Source organism: Triticum aestivum, chromosome 5B (assembly GCF_018294505.1).
Source record: "Triticum aestivum cultivar Chinese Spring chromosome 5B, IWGSC CS RefSeq v2.1, whole genome shotgun sequence".
NCBI classification, from domain to species: Eukaryota; Viridiplantae; Streptophyta; class Magnoliopsida; order Poales; family Poaceae; genus Triticum; species Triticum aestivum.
In genome coordinates this window covers 623,420,463-623,435,782 of record NC_057807.1, presented here as the reverse complement: position 1 = coordinate 623,435,782, position 15,320 = coordinate 623,420,463, and the positions used below count along the sequence as shown (strand labels likewise).

At 49.4% G+C, this 15,320-nt stretch overlaps 1 pseudogene; it reads right to left on the bottom strand.

Moving 5' to 3' along the window:
- The window catches only part of LOC123115126 (DNA (cytosine-5)-methyltransferase 1A-like), a 133,276-nt pseudogene that overhangs the window by 109,303 nt on the left and 8,653 nt on the right, over positions 1 to 15,320 (bottom strand).

Here is a 15,320-nt window from a genome sequence, read left to right as displayed (position 1 = left end):
GTTTTTTGTGAGTCCCTAAAGACTTATGCCGCTTAGAGCGAGGAGTCGGTTTTTGTCCGGCCCAGGCGTGGATAGCGCCCCAAATTCGGCCTTCCGAAGACTAGGGGCTTCGCCGAAATTTAAAATTATAGAATTTTATGGCTAAGTGAGAGTGTTGAAGCATTATAAGTCCGGTTGCCTTGTTCGTTGTGTTGAGCGCCTCCCTAGATGGACCCAAATATGGGAACAAGAGTGCTCAAATTTATCCCGAACACCCCAGCACTCGTGGCATGGGGGCTGAAGCCGACGACTTGCCATCTCTCAGATTTGATAAACAGCCGCACAGAAGGTAATATTTTAAATTAAAATGTGTTGCTTAGCGCAAATGAACTAAGTTTTCAGCGCACAGGATAACAAAATGTGAGTCTACTCAAATATTACATCTTTGGAGCACTCACCCACAATAGTGCGGGCGCCCTTCAGCACACTCTTATAATACATCTCGGGCGTGCGGTGCTCCTTGCCCTGCGGCGGCGGGTCTGTCACGAGCTTCTGGGCATCCAGCTTGCACCAGTGCACCTTTGCGCGGGCAAGGGCCCGACGGGCACCCTCAATTCAAGCTGAGTGCTTGATGACTTCAACCCACGGGCACGCATCCACCAGCCGCCGCACCAGGCCGAAGTAGCTCCCGGGCATGGCCTCCTTAGGCCATAGCCGAACTATGAGGCCCTTCATGGCCTGTTCGGCCACCTTGTGGAGCTCGACCAGCTACTTCAGCTGATCGCTAAGGGGCACCGGATGTCCGGCCTCAGCATACTGAGACCAGAAGACCTTCTCCGTCGAGCTCCCCTCCTCGGCCCGGTCGAATGCGGCGGCATCGGATACGCTGCGAGGAAGATCTGCGAACATTCCTGGAGAGCTCCAAATTCGGGTAAGTAACAGTTAATTAACGCTCACATGCTTACTTTGCATGAAAAATGCCTTACCCGCCGCTATTTTCTTCAATTCCTCGATTTCTTGGAGGGCCTTGTAGGCTTCGGCCTTAGCGGCTTTGGCACTCTCAAGAGCCGTTGCAAGCTCAGACTCTCGAGTCTTCGAGTCACGCTCCAGGCTCTCATGTTTTTTCACGAGATCCTGGAGCTCTTACTGTACCTCCGCCACCCGCGCCTCCTGTTTCTCTCGCTCGGTGCGCTCCGCGGCCGCATTGCGCTCGGCCACGGCCACCACCTCTTTCAGGGTCGCCATCTCGATAGTGGCCCCTGCAATACCCACGTTATCCTTGTCATTCTTTTTGCAACCAAAATCCTTTTCTGTAAGGTACAATTTTAATAAGGTGTTACTCACCTTCCTTGTCCTCGAGCTGCTTCTTGGCACGGCCGAGCACGTTCTCGGACCGCTCGAGGCTTTCCTTCAAAGTATTGACCTCCGCAGTCAGTGCGGCAGAGGTCAGCAGCGCAACCTGCAATCCCATATTGACATATTTATTATGACTCTTGCGTATATCTTCTTAAGATCCTTAGTCCGGCTTTTCTTTCCGAACACCAAACCAAGCATCAGGGGCTACTGTCTATGCGGTACTATTTTACATATATCAAAATTCTTACCTCAAAGCCTGTTAGAAGGCTGCTGCATGCTTCGGTCAGCCCGCTCTTGGCGAGCTGCACCTTCTGAATCACTGCACTCATAACAGTGCGGTGTTCCTCTTTGATGGAGGCGCCATTAAGCGCCTCCAGCAAGCTATCCGGCGCCTCCGGTCGGACGGAGGCTGCCGGCGTCACGGTCTTGCCCTTCTTACAAAGGGGCTGCCCGCCGGACACCGGAGCCACTATGGGATCCAGAGCCGAGTCCGGTGCAAAGTCCGGGAGGTTGTCCTGCGACACCTCCGGGGCCTCCTCCTCCTGGCGGGTCCCTTCCCGGGATCCCACATCGGCATCGTCCATGTCACGGGGGGTGGAGGCGGTCGGAAGAGAATCCTTATCGGATGCACCTAAAGACCCGCTCGATGAAGCGGGAAGATCGTCCTTGGGCGGACTGTAGGCTTGTATGCGGCATTAGAAAGACATTGTGTGGCAAAAGATAAAAACCATGAAGTTATTCGGGAGTCCGGATACTCACGATCTCACCAGGGGCTTGGCCCTTGGAGGCCAGTCCTCGTCGTCGTCACTGGCGTTGGCAGAGCAGTCCGGGGGAAGAGTTTTTCCCTTCTTGGACCATTCGGCTTCCCTTGTTGGGGAGTCCTTCCTTTTCTTCTCTCCCCCCACTGGGGGAGAGGCCTTTTTCTTCTCCTCCTCACCTTGGTGAGAGGAGTCGGCCTCGGAGTCGTCTCCGATAGCACCTGAAAACGGGAACTCTTCCGAGTCCCCGTGGCCTTCTTCTTGGCCTTCTTCTCCGGCACCACGTGGGGTGCCGGAGCCAGCAGCCCCGTTAGGCGGGCGTCCGCTGGGTCCTCTGGCAATGGGGCCGGACAGATAGTCTGTTCGGCCTTCGCCAGCCAGTCCTGTCAAAGGTAAAGGGAGTTTAGATCCCGCATAGAGTCAAACTATGGAAAACGAGCGTTCTATAAAGGACAAAATCACTTACCTCATCAGCCGGACGCTGCGAGCTGAATCCGCGATCTTCGGTAGCGGATGCGGGAGCCTCGGTGCCCTTGAACAGCACCTTCCAGACATCTTCGTACGTAGTGTCGAAGAGCCCGCTCAGAGCCTGGTGCTGCGCCGGATCGAACTCCCACATGTTGAAACTCCGTCGTTGGCACGGGAGAATCCGGCGGATGAGCATGACCTAGACTACGTTGTCAAGCTTGAGCTTCTTGTCCACGAGCTTTTGGATACAGGCTTGGAGCCCGGTCAGCTCCTCCGAATCACCCCAGATCCGGCCACTCTCTTTCCAGGAGGTGAGCCGTGTAGGGATGCCGGATCTGAATTCGGAGGCCGCTGCCCATTCAGGGTCACGTAGCTCGGTGATGTAGAACCATCCCGATTGCCACCCCTTAATGATTTCCACGAAAGTGCCCTCCAGCCAAGTAACGTGGGACATCCTGCCCACCATGGCGCCTCCGCACTCCGCTTGGCTGCCCTTCACAACCTTTGGCTTGACGCTGAAGGTCTTGATCCACAAACCAAAGTGGGGCTGGATGCAGAGTAAGGCCTCGCACACGACGATAAACACCGAGATGTTGAGGATGAAATTTGAGGCTAGATCATGGAAATCCAGGCCGTAGTAGAACATGAGCCCCCGAACAAAGGGATGAAGCGAGAAGCCCAGTCCGCGGAGGAAATGGGGAATAAATACTACCCTCTCATGGGGCCTGGGTGTGGGGATGAGCTCTCCCTCGTCAAGGAGCCGGTGCCCTATGTTGCTGGAAAAATATCCGGCGGTGCGCAGCTTCTGGATCTGCCCCTCTGTGACGGAGGAGGCCATCCACTTGCCTCCCACTCCGGACTTAGTTGGAGAAGGTTGAGGTGAGGAGTGCGGACTTGGGCGCTGCAGCTCGAGTTCGCGGAGTTGGATAAGCCAAGGAGGAAGAAGGCGCAGGTAAAAGGATTGGATCTTTATCCCCTTATATGGTCGGACGCAAACATGCATCCCCAACGGCCTGATAAAACTGGCTTATCCCCCAACCGCCGCAACCAATGGTGCGGTTGGGTTACCCACGTCTGTATTGATGGGAATCCTGGAATAAGGGGAACACGATCTCTGCTTCGACAAGACGTGCCAAGGAAACCGCTTCGCTAAACGCGCTGAGGTGGTACACTAAAAACGATTCTAGTAAAGGCTTGGTAGTGGTGTGACGTCACGCCACAAAATACGTCAGCAGATTCAACTTGTGTAATATTATTCTCTCTACGGTGGTGCGTGGAATTTATTTTGCAGAGCCGGACACTATCCTGGTGTTCACAATCTTCTATAAATTATTCAGAGGAAGAACCCGCCTTGCAATGCCGAAGAAAACATGCGCGCCGGACTCGTCGTCATTGAAGCCTGGTTCAGGGGCTACTGAGGGAGTTCCGGACTAGGGCGTGTCCGGATAGCTGAACTATCATCATCGGCCGGATTCCAAGACTATGAAGATACAAGATTGAAGACTTCGTCCCGTGTCCGGATGGGACATTCCTTGGCGTGGAAGGCAAGCTTGGCGATACGGATATGTAGATGTCCTACCATTGTAACCGACTCTGTGTAACCCTAGCCCTCTCCGGTGTCTATATAAACTGGATGGCTTTATTCCATAGGACGAGCAACAATCATACCATAGGCTAGCTTCTAGGGTTTAGCCTCCTTGATCTCGTGGTAGATCCACTCTTGTAACACACATCATCAATATTAATCAAGCAGGATGTAGGGTTTTACCTCCATCAAGAGGTCCCAAACCTGGGTAAAACATCGTGTCCCTTGTCTCCTATTACCATCGCCTAGACGCACAGTTCGGGACCCCCTACCCGAGATCCGCCGGTTTTGACACCGACACTTAGCTTTTAGGATGCCTCGGTGTCGAGAAACCCTAAATGATGAGACCACGATCTTTGTTCCTTGACAATAACCAACTACTTGACCAAACTTTTTTCCTATTTAGAGCGAAACATGGCCCACAACAATGAGGCCGGCGGTTCGGGTGACAAGCAATTCTGGGAGCTGTCCCAGGAGTTGGAGGAAGAACCTCACCGCTATGAGGACGTCGCGGAAGACACCGATCCTGACTACACAACCCCTAGTGGTGTCGGGGATGAAACCACTGATGGTGCCACCGAGGATGCCACCACTGATGATGGTGGCGCACACACAGATGGCAGCTAACCGAAGAGGCAATGGAAGGACCGGCGCCCGAGCGTGCTCGGCACCATCAAGGAGGAATTGACTAAAGTGAACTCCGACGGGTATCCAACGGCGCCCCAAGAATTAGTCAAGGGGTACTCGGTTCAGCTCGGGTGCATTCTCCGGAGCACCGTCTCGATCAACACCAAGAACCTAAGGCATAAGGACCGAGGGAATTTGCGCATACTCCTCTTCACGAAGCTGCACGAACGATACAAGTTCCCCGCTGACTTTGCAAACACACGCCTCTCAGGGAATAAAGTGAACAGTGTCGCCCTCAGGAAGATGAGCACGGCCCTGTCTACTTGGAGAAGCACAGTGAAGGCAATGATTGAAAAAGGTGATAGTTATGAGAAGATCAAGGCGAAATATCCTTTGATCAGCGAAGATGACTACAAGGAGTTCAAGATCAAGTGTGAGAGCAGCGCAACCTCCGAATCAAGTCAGTGGGGAAAAGAAATGCGGGAGTTGAACTTAGGGGTCCACCAACTCGGTCCCGGCAGTTACAGAGTGGCGGAGCCTATATGGGACAAGGAGGACACGGAGCGTGCCGAGCAAGGCCTACCGCCCCGCTTCGAGAAATACCATGACAGGCAGACCAGGAACTATGTCATGGCCCGGTACAAGGAGGACCCGGCAACAAAGGAGCTTACCATGGATCCGAAGACCAGGGCGCTTGAGCTTGTTCTGGTAAGGAATACACCCCCGCGTAATTACCTCCATATGGTTGCATTCTAATTAATCCCCAATATTTCTAAATGGTTCACGTTCCTTCCGCAGGACACTGAAAGCAGTAGCGCGGGGTCGTCTCAGAGCTCCCCTTTTGGCACCCATTTAAATAGGGCGTTGAACATAATGAAATACAAGGATACGCTTAGTAAGTCGTCGTCAGCTGGTCGTGTGGCCGGAAAAGGCTTGTCCACAAAATGGTCATCATGCTATACCGCTGGTGGGCGAAAGGAGAAAAAGACCAGCTCGGAAAGCCAGTCGCGCGAGGTTGAAGCACTCAAGGCACAAGTGGCATGGATTCCGGAGATTATCCAAGAGCAAGTGCAAGTACACCTAGGAACGACGCTCACCGCCATGGTGCCTACGTTGATTAAGGGACTGGCGATGTGGATTGCGGGCGACCAACAGGGGCCTCCCCCGGTTCCTAGCTTCACGGCTAGCAACTCGCACAGCGCGCAGGCGGTGCCATTGGTGTCTCCGGCGGAGGCGGTATTCATGTCTTCGGCGCCGGCACGGGCATTGGAGCTTAACGTACCCGGGTGTACGCCGGCCGGCACCTCGCCAGCAAGCGGCCACTCCGTCAGTTGCACGCCCGTTGTTGGCGGTGCCTCGACATTAGCCGAGCTCGACGGCATCACGGTAACTAAGCCTCTCGGCCGATGACTTCATCTCCTTGCCTTTGACTGGTCATACCTGACGCCCTACATGTTTTCGCAGGGCGCCGCCGACGTTCCTTGCACTCTCCTGCACTTCGTGGGCGGCGAGTTGGTCGATTTCGCCATTGGGCATAATCGTTCAACCGGGCAACCCCGTGTTCCACGGTAATCCGATGCCACCCACAGTGTATAGGGTTGAACTGGTTCGGGTGCTGCGAGGCTGCGACGAGCTGTTATCTCCGATTCGACCCGCTGGGGCCGACGAAGAAGATGAGATGACCCTCAGCGCGTGCGTAAACTGGCCCCTGCTTTGGCCGAAGAGCCAGATTCGTTTGGGGGCGGGGGACACCACCCCACACACAAGACCGCCAGTCGTGTCAGCGCCAAGCCATGGCAAGAACGCCACAACGCTACCGGACATGCCGGACATCCCTATGGCACAGGATCTGGACATGCACATGGCACAGGATCCGGACGACAACGACAACGACGACGATACATTTACCAACGTCGATGAGTACTTTGCCGAACATGGGTACGGTGACGGGTTCTGTGGGCCTCCTTCTCAAGAACCCAACCAAGACGACCGCGATCTAGCTGGTACGGTGGAGAAATCCAATTGCAACAGGCGTCGTCTGGCGTTCAGTTCTCAGGAGATGCCTCCAGCTCCCGCTTTCACCGAGCCTTAGATAGCTGAGGTGCGAAATATTATCAGCCACAACACGCTCAAGAAGGTGGTCTGTGAGCAGAACTCGGTCCCATTATAGCAGATCAAGAAGAAGGGACGAAAACGAAAGACTAACAAGGGCGTCGGTGCGAGCCATCCGACACCGAGTACGATCCGTGCTCAGGACGGTCCACCTTCACCTCAGGATATCTCAAGGAGGGTGCATGTGGCAGGTAGGGCAATGCTACCGACAAATATGCTCAATGTGCAACCGGTGCTATGCAGAGTCTGCATGACAGTGTTCTTTCTTTGGAGAAGATGCGTCTCTTCCAGAATGATGTGGCATACCCGGTTTTCGTGGCCAAGGTGCCAGAGGGCAAGGGCTTTGTGGATGGCGCCATCGGGGGTACGATCGTCCTGTGGTTTGATGACATCTTTGCTATGTTTAATCTTCATCCGCTGCACTACACCTTCGTTCGGCTATTTTTGCTGAGTATGGAGATGCAGATCATTTGAGACAAGACCCCGGACATCGTGATAGTCGCCCCCCTCTACAGGTGTGCCAAGATCTTGGGCAGCGCTGGGGACCGGCAAGTCGCGAGTTCACTCCCGAAGGCGTCATTCTGGCAAACCCAGATAAGGATAACTTCCTCGTGCCTTACTTTCCTGAGTAAGTCATCCCCTCACCGCCCCGTAACATATGATTTCTTAGATTTCGATCATTATTTTTTTTCTAACATTCGATGTTCTGTGCAGTGACACACATTGCACACTCATCCTCTTAAGCCTGAAATATTCCACAACCACGTATTTCGACCCAGACCGTGACTCCAAGATAGACTACACAAATATCAAGAAAGTTCTTGACGATGCTCTCCCCGGCTACACCACATCTGGAGGCACCTTTAAGAGGCCAGTTCGTAAGTACGACAGGCACGTGTTCACCCACAATACGACATTCCCCTGCGTCAAGCAGCCGCCTGGCGGTCAGAAGGATGCCTACTACGCCCTCCATCACATGAAGGCGATCGTACGGGACCATAATCACGTTCTGCTACCAAATAATGTCAAATATTTGGCGGCAAGCTTGGCGGCAATCCAGGACACGGACCTCCGAAAAGAATTCTTTTGCATCCAGTCGGAGTTTGCAGAAATCATCCATGAAGATGTCCTTTGTACCTCGGGGCAGTTCTACCTCAGAGAGCAACCGTCCAACAGTGAGATAGAAACAACGCTTCAAATGCAGGCTGACAACGCCCGCGACTTCATGACCATCACGAAAGACGGCGCCTTCATCCACGCTGCGGTCCCATGAGTCGAGTCGAAAGTAGTGATGCTATTTGTAGTTCTGAAACATCGATTAGCTCATGTTGTAATTAAACTTTAATGAACTTGTATGTCTCTTTGGTTTGGACAGTCATTCAACTTAGATTTAATCGATGCTATTTATTAGTAGGACCATGAATTGTGCTATTAATGTCTTGCTTTTCTCTTCCGATCCTTTTGTTGCATACTTATATATTGCTTATGTATTGTCTTTTGTTTGGCTTGTGCATAGAGATGCCATCGTATGTCGTGTACAAGGGTAAGGTTCCTGGAGTCTACGACGATTGGGAGGAGTGTCGGAGACAGGTTCACCGTTTCAGCGGTAACAGTTACAAAGGGTACACCACTAGGGCGGAGGCGGAATCTAGATACGCCTGCTATCTAGCGGGAGAGAGGAGGGAGCGTTGGAGGAACCGGGTGAAGACCAGTTTCATCGCGATGATGCTCATTGTGATGACCGCAGATCTCTTCTATGTGATGGTAGTTTAGATGATCGATATTGACTTGTAATGTGAAGACAAACTCGCCACTCACGGTCTCCGAGACTTGTAATGTTCTATCTTCGTTCGGTATTTTGTATTCGGAGACTAATATGATGAATTGTATTTGGAGACTTACCTTCTATTGTATTCGATGAATCATCTGTTGCTGTGTGGTGCTGTCTATATTCTGTCAAATAATATATTTTGTAACCTGTGAAAAAATCAAAAAAACAAAAAAACCTAATATTAATACTAATGGCGCATCACCCCACAGTGCGCCATTAGTATGCCAAAGGATACTAATGGTGCATCTACAGATAGTGCGCCATTAGTATGCCAAAGGATACTAATGGCGCATCACACCACAGTGCGCCATTAGTATGCCAAAGCACATGGGTATATATGGCCCCCTGGGAGGCATACTAATGGCGCATGTTTCTCTATACTAATGGCGCACGGCTTGGTGCACCATTAGTATATAATACTAGTGGCGTGGTACTAGTGGTGCACCAGTAGTGCGCCATTAGTAGGTAAAACTAGTGCGCCACTAGTAGGCCTTTTCCTAGTAGTGGTTGCACTCTCATTATTAACTTTGCATATTTTGGCTTCAATATTATGATTATGTGTATCACTATGATCGAGATTTAATAAACCATTCACCTTGGGTGTATGAGCACAGAAGGATTTATTCATGTAAACAGAATAACAATTATTCTTTGACTTAAATGAATAACCGTATTGAAATAAACATGATCCAATCATATTATGCTCAACGCAAACCCCAAATAACATTTATTTTAGGTTCAACTCTAATCCCGAAGGAAAAGGGAGTGTGCGATGGTGATCTTACCAACCTTGGAATCACTTCCAACACACATTGTCACCTCGCCCTCAACTAGTCTCTGTTCATTTTGTAACTCCTGTTTCAAGTTACTAATCATAGCAACTGAACCAGTATCAAATACCCAGGGGTTACTATGAACACTAGTAAAGTACACATAAATAACATGTATATAATATATACTTTTGTTCTCTTTGCCATCCTTCTTATCTGCCAAGTATTTGGGGTTGTTCCGCTTCCGGCGACCATTTTCATTGAAGTAGAAGCACTCAGTTTCAAGCTTGGGTCTAGCTTTGGGATTCTTCATGGGAGTGGCAACTTGTTTGCCATTCTTCTTGAAGTTCCCTTCTTTCCCTTGCCCTTTTACTTGAAATTAGTGGTCTTGTCAACCATCAACATTTTGATGCTTTTCTTGATTTGTACCTTCGCCGATTTCAGCATCACAAAGAGCTCGGGAATCATTTTCGTCATCCCTGCATATTATAGTTCATCATGAAGTTCAAGTAACTTGGTGATAGTGACTAGAGAACTCTGTCAATCACTATATTATCTCGAAGATTAACTCCCACTTGATTCAAGCGATTGTAGTACTCAGACATTCTGAGCACATGCTCACTGGTTGAGCAATTCTCCTCCATCTTGTAGGGAAAATACTTGTCAGAGGTCTCATACCTCTCGACTCGGGCATGAGTCTGAAATACCAATTTCAGCTCTTGGAACATCTTATATGCTCCTTGGTGTTCAAAACGTTTTTGAAATCCCGGTTCTAAGCCATAAAGCATGGCGCACTAAACTATCAAGTAGTCATCAAACCGAGCTGGCTAAACGTTCATAACATTTGTATCTGCTCCTGCAATAGGTCCATCACCTAGCGGTGCATCAAGGACATAATTCTTTTTGTGTAGCAATGTGGATAATTCTCAGACCACAGTCCTAGTCCGCATCATTGTTACTATTATCTTTCAACTTAGTTTTCTATCGGAACATATTAAAAATAAAACAGGGGAGCTATACGCGAGCTATTGATCTACAACATAGATATGCTAATACTATCAGGACTAAGTTCATTTTAAATTAAAGTTCAATTTAATCATATTACTTAGATAGACATCCCTCTAGTCATCTAAATGATCACGTGATCCATATCAACTAAACCATGTCTAATCATCACGTGAGATGGAGTAGTTTTCAATGGTGAACATCTCTATGTTGATCATATATGCTATATGATTCACGTTCGACCTTTCGGTCCCAGTGTTCCGAGGCCATATCTGCATATGCTAGGCTTGTCAAGTTTAACCTGAGTATCCTGCACGTGCAAAACTGGCTTGCACCCGTTTTATGTGAACGTAGAGCTTATCATACCCGATCATCACGTGGTGTCTCGGCACGACGAACTTTAGCAACGGTGCATACTCAAGGAGAACACTTATACCTTGAAATTTAGTGAGGGATCATCTTATAATGCTACCGCCGTACTAAGCAAAATAAGATGCATAAAAGATAAACATCACATGCAATAAAAATATGTGACATGATATAGCCATTATCATCTTGTGCCTTTGATCTCCATCTCCAAAGTACCGTCATGATCTCCATAGTCACCAGCATGACACCATGATCTCCATCATCTTGATCTCTATCAACGTGTCGTCACATGGTCGTGTCGCCAACTATTGCTTTTGCAACTAGTGCTATCGCGTAGCGATAAAGTAAAGCAATTGTATGGCGCTTGCATCTTATGCAATAAAGAGACAACCATAAGGCTCCTTCTAGTTGCCGATAACTTTTACAAAACATGTTCATCTCATACAACAAATTATATTATATCATGTCTTGACCATATCACATCACAACATGCACTGCAAAAACAAGTGAGACGTCCTCTACTTTGTTGTTGCAAGTTTTATGTGGCTGCTACGGGCTTCTAGCAAGAACCATTCTTACCTACGCATCAAAACCACAACGATTTTTCGTCAAGTGTGCTGTTTTAACCATGAACAAGGACCAGGCGTAGTCAAACTCGATTCAACTAAAATTGGAGAAACAGACACCCGCCAACCACCTGTGTGCAAAGCAGGTCGGTAGAACCAGTCTCAAGAAAGCGGTCCGGGCCGCTTCATCCAACAATACCGCCGAAGCAAAGTAAGACGTTGTTGGTAAGCAGTATGACTATTATTGCCCACAACTCTTTGTGTTCTACTTATGCATATAACATCTGCGCATAGACCTGGCTCGGATGCCACTGTTGGGGAACACAGTATTTCAAAAATTTACTATGATCACGCAAGATCTATCTAGGAGATACATATCAATGACAGGGGAAAGTGTGTCTACGTACCCTTGTAGACCGAAAGCGGAAGCGTTTAGTCACGCGGTTGATGTTGTCGAACGTCTTCGAGATCCAACCGATCAAAGAACCGAACATACAGTACCTCCGCGTTCAGCAGACGTTCAGCTCGATGACGTCCCTCGAGCTCTTGATCCATTTGAGGATGTGGGAGAGTTCCTCAGCACGACGGCGTGGCGACGGTGATGATGAAGTTACCAGTGCAGGGCTTTGCCTAAGCACTACGGCGATATGACCGAGGTGTGTAACTGTGGAGGGGGCACCGCACACGGCTAAGACAAATCTTGGAGTGCCTTTGGGGTGCCCCCTACCCACGTATATAAAAGAGGGATGGAGAGAGGCCGACCCTACTAGGGGCGCGCCAACTTTAGGGAGTCCTACTAGGACTTCCAAGTCCTAGTAGGAATCCCTTTCCTTTTCGGAGTAGGAGAGAGGGAAACAGGGAAAGAGAGAGGGAACAGGAAAAGGCAAGGTGGGCGCCGCCCCTTCCCCTAGTCCAATTTGGACCCATAGGGGGGTGCGCCACCTCCCCTTGACCTACCTCCTCTTTTCCCGTATGGCCCAATAAGGCCCATTACTTGTCCCTGTGAATTCCAGTAACTCCCCGGTACTCCGAAAAATAGCCATATCACTCGTAACCGTTCTGATGTACGAATATAACCTTCCAATATATGAATCTTTACCTCTCGACCATTTCGACACTCCTCGTCAGGTCCGTGATCTCATCCGAGACTCCGAACAAACTTCGGTCATCAAATCACATAACTCACAATTCAAATCATCATCGAACGTTAAGCGTGCGGACCCTATGGGTTTGAGAACTATGTAGACATGAACGAGACACATCTCCAGTCAATGACCAATAGCGGAACATAGATGCTCATATTGGCTCCTACGTATTCTACGAAGATCTTTATTGGTCAAACCGCATAACAACATACGTTGTTCCCTTTGTCATTGGTATGTTACTTGGCCAAGATTCAATCATTGGTATCATCATACCTAGTTCAATCTCGTTATCGACAAGTCTCTTTACTCGTTCCGCAATGCATCATACCATAACTAACTCATTAGTCACATTGCTCAGAAGGCTCATAGTGATGTGCATTACCGAGAGGGCCCAGAGATACCTCTCTGATACACGGAGTGACAAATCCTAATCTCGATCTATGTCAACTCAACAAACACCATAGGAGACACCTGAAGAGCATCTTTATAATCACCCAGTTGCGTTGTGACATTCGATAGCACACAAGGTGTTCCTTCGGTATTCGGGAGCTGCATAATCTCTTAGTTAGAGGAACATTTATAAGTCATGAAGAAAGCAATAGCAATAAAACTAAACGATCAACATGCTAACCTAACGGATGGGTCTTGTCCATCACATCATTCTCCTAATGATATGATCCCATTCATCAAATGACAACACATGTCTATGGTCAGGAAACTTAACCATCTTTGATGAACGAGCTACTCAAGTAGAGGCATACTAGGGACACTCTATTTTTTCTATGTATTCACACATGTATTAAATTTCTCATTAATACAATTCTAGCATGAATAATAAACATTTACCATGATATAAGGAAATATAAATAACAACTTTATTATTGCCTCTAGGGCATATTTCCTTCATAACCCCCTCCTTTGAATCCTCTGGGAAATGGGTTGCATAGTAATCACCCCATATCCTACTGACCAACTTTGTGGTTGTCGCACGCATAAGATTTCATTTTGATATTGGGGTTATTTCTGCACTTGGCTTCAGATTCCCTCCTCTTGCCACTTGAGATTTCTTCTTAATTTCTAGCTTCGTGTGACCTCCTTCTTCCATCTTCTTGACAAGGCCCGTGATGAAGGTGCACCATTGAATATACTCATATGGATAATTTGTGAACTGTTGAAGGATTATCTGTCCATGCACCACAACATATCTTCAACAAGTGTTGCATCTTTTGAAATGAATGCATGGGGCCCTCTCTCAAATTCTTCTACTCTCTTGGTAACATCAGCGAAAGAAAGTTTTGAAGCGCGAGTTTGTTCTTTTAAAATGGCAATGACACTAACAGCCAGTCTTGCTGTTTTAAGGATAGTGTCACACCATGGTGCATAATGCTTCGTTGATTGGTGAGGGAGTCCTGGATAAGGGGGTATCCGGACAGCCGGACTATAGAAGCGTCAAGATACAAGATTCAAGACTTTGGCTCGTGTCCGGATGGGACTCTCCTTTGTGTGGAAGACAAGCTTGGCAATCCAAATATTATGTTTCCTTCCTTGTAACCGACTCCATGTAAACCCTAGCTCTCCGGTGTCTATATAAACCAGAGAGCATGGTCTTCAGAAGGCCGATCACAATTACAATCATACCATCATAGGCTAGCTCTTAGGGTTTAGCCTCTATGATCTCGTGGTAGATATACGCTTGTATTCCACATATCTTCAATATTAATCAAGCAGGAAGTAGGGTTTTACCTCCATCGAGAGTGCCCGACCTGGGTAAACATTGTGTCCTCGCTTCCTATTACCATCAGCCTGAGACGCACAGATCGGGACCCCCGACCCGAGATCCGCCGGTTTTGACACCAACATTGGTGCTTTCATTGAGAGTTCCTCTGTGCCGTCGCTTCGAGGCCTGATGGCATCTTCAATCGTCAACAACACGGTCCAGGGTGAGACTTTTCTCCCCGGACAGATCTTTGTGTTCGGCGGCTTCGCACAGCGGGCCAATTCGCTTGGCCGGTTTGAGCAGATCGACAGCTTCGCCCCTGGCCACCAGATCAGGTTTGGAAACTTGAACTACATGGTGGATATCCGCGGAGACTTGATCTTCGACGGATTCGAGCCTGCGCCAGAAGCGCCGGACAGCCGCGATGAGCACGGCCTAGACCTGCTCTCGGACAGTGCCCGGGACGTCATCCCCGAAGCAGCCTTGGACCTGAATCCAGGGCAGGTTGCGTTGCCTATGGACGGAGGGCTAGACCCCGCTCCGCAGGCTGCACACTTATCGGCGGAGGAGCCGAACACGGGTCCCACCGCTATGGAGGCCTGTAATCCCGGACCCCCGGACTCGTATCCGGCTGTCGGTCCTGGTCCGCTCACTCTCAAGTCAGCCAAGCTAGGTTGGGCTCCGTTAATGGAGTTTACCGCTGCGGACATCTTTCAGCACTCACCCTTCGGCGACATGCTGAACTCATTGAAGTCCCTCTCTTTGTCAGGAGACTCTGCATCGAACTATGTCCAGCTGGAGTGGGAAGCAGGCGACGAAGGAATTCGCTGCCCACCAACCACCCACTTTGTCGCCACGATCGATGATTTAACCGACGTGCTCGACTTTGACTTTGAAGACATCAACGGTATGGACGACGGTGCAGGAGACATACAGGAGCCACCGCTCATAGGGCGGCAGATAGCCACCCCTTCAAACGATATATACATGGTGGACACTCCGAAAGAAACCAACAGCGACGAGGCAGTGGAG